Source organism: Columba livia, chromosome W (assembly GCF_036013475.1).
Source record: "Columba livia isolate bColLiv1 breed racing homer chromosome W, bColLiv1.pat.W.v2, whole genome shotgun sequence".
Lineage (NCBI taxonomy): Eukaryota > Metazoa > Chordata > Aves > Columbiformes > Columbidae > Columba > Columba livia.
In genome coordinates, this window is record NC_088641.1 from 15,594,908 (window position 1) to 15,597,092 (window position 2,185).

The window sequence follows — 2,185 nt, forward strand, 5'->3', positions numbered from 1 at the left end:
ATTAAAAGCTCTGCAACAGTGCGCTGGGATGTGTAGGCTATGAAGCTTTTTGTTTTAAGCTATACAGTGTTTATTCTTAGTATTAAAAACTGTTTTAAGTACGGCTGTAATATGGAGAATGGCAGAAAAAGCAATACTAATACAGCAGTGGAGTTAGGACAAACATTATATAATACCATTTAAATTGCTGAGACTTTTCCTGTGGATGTTGCTTTATCAAAATATGTAATAGTATGCACATCATCAAAATGATTATTTTCCTGTGTTGATTTAAATACCTGAAGAGTTTTCTATGAAACTTCTAATTTAATGGACAATATTTTTCCCTTCTTGCAGTCACCCCAAGCAGGCACAAAAGAAAAGACTCTGTGTTGTTGGCTTTGTACCTCAGGCCCAATATCCTTAAGTGCCAAAATTGAAAGAAAGGGCTATACCCCAGGTATGTAATATAAGTAGTTATGGGAGATGTTTTTCCTTCCCTTTTAGAGTTTGTGCTTAGTGTTTTTGTATAAATGGAACATTAAGGATATTTTTACCGCCGTAGTCTGCACTTTGCAATTTTCTCGGTGTACTCTGTTAACAAAGACAGCGCTACTTGTATCTCTAGATTGTTGAAGGACTGGTATGGGTGGGGTTTTTTGTTTTTTGGTGATGTGTGGTGTGTGGGGGGGTTTTTTTGTTTTGTTTTTTTTTTTTTTTTGTTTTGTTTTTTTTTTTGTTTTGTTTTGTTTTTTTTTGTTTGTTTGTTTGTTTTTGTGTTGTGGTTTTTTTTTTTTTCCTTTTAGAGCAGCTCATGTGGATTTTGCTTCTATTAGCATCAGTGGATGTTTTTGCAGGTAGACCAGTGAAAGTAGCATCTGGTGTGTTATAACAGTATACAGAATGTGACAGTTTGCTTAAGCTGCCTTGTAAACATAAAGAGAACTTGAAATTCTAGTGTGGTTTTGTTTGTTTGTTTATTTGTTTCAGGTGAATCAATTCAGATCTTTGCAGAGATTGAGAACTGCTCTTCCCGTATGGTGGTGCCAAAAGCAACCATTTACCAAACACAGGCATTCTATGCCAAAGGGAAAATGAAGCAAGTCAAACAGGTTGTTGCCAACCTCTGTGGGGAATCCTTGTCAGCTGGCAAAACAGAAACCTGGAATGGCAAACAGTTGAAAATTCCACCTGTTTCCCCTTCAATCCTTGACTGTAGTATAATCCGCGTGGAGTATTCACTGACGGTATGTTGGGCGGTCTGTTTCACTCTTGAGAATGAATAGCTTCTGACGTTCTGTACAAATTCATAGCACAGCATTTTGTGATAATTAGTTATGAAAAAAATGCATGTTCTGGTATTAGTGTCCTGACAGGAGATCTGGTAAGTAAATTTAGTTTAAATCATGCAAGTTCTTAAAACAGTTGTGTGTCAACTAAGCAAGCATTTAATTAGTAGACTGCGTTTCCATGTGAAGGCTCGTGTTAAGACTCTTAACTTGAAGAGCTCATGTCTCCATAGAGGCACGGGCCCTAGAAGAGACTATTAGAAACAAGCTCCTCATGGAAACTTCTATAGAGAGACAACTTAGTCTAATACTTATGAAGTGCTGATAAAACCTCACATTTTAATCATACACTTGTTTCATTTTTCTTCAGGTATATGTTGATATTCCAGGAGCTATGGATTTATTCCTTAACTTACCACTGGTTGTTGGTACCATTCCTCTACATCCATTTGGTAGCAGAACATCAAGTGTGAGCAGCCAGCGTAGCATGAACGTGAATTGGCTTGGTCTGACACTGCCTGAAAGACCAGAAGGTAGCTTGACAATACAAATCCCGATCAATTTGCTAGTTTGTTTTGATTTTTGTCTGCTTTATTCATTGCAGTCTTGCTAAAAGAGTCAAATTACACCCCTTCGTAATAAAGCCCACAGGAAATCTGTTGTGGATGTTTTCTTGACACCTGCTTGTCCTATGTGCAAGAGCAGAGTTTCTTCCCTCCTGGCCTTTCTTTCTCTAGGACAGGCAGTGGGCTAGTGGACTAGAGGACTGCAATGTTCTGTCATTCCTACCTGTACAGGAATAAATAATCTTTGGTATGCTTTAAATTTTAAGGGGATAATTAAGCCACAATAAACAGAGGTCAGTCTGGTTTTGGACATAAGCTTAATATTAGAATAAAATTAAATAGTCTAGTCTC

The 2,185-nt window shown here is 37.3% G+C and overlaps 1 long non-coding RNA gene across 1 annotated transcript; it reads right to left on the reverse strand.

Annotated features, from left to right (window-relative positions):
- Positions 1–937: 937 nt before the first annotated feature.
- LOC135577149 (uncharacterized) lies at positions 938–1,824 on the reverse strand. Its single transcript, XR_010468733.1, has 2 exons — positions 1,685–1,824; positions 938–1,276 (listed from the first exon to the last, which is right to left on the reverse strand). It is a non-coding gene; the product is annotated as an uncharacterized LOC135577149 (long non-coding RNA).
- Positions 1,825–2,185: the final 361 nt, after the last annotated feature.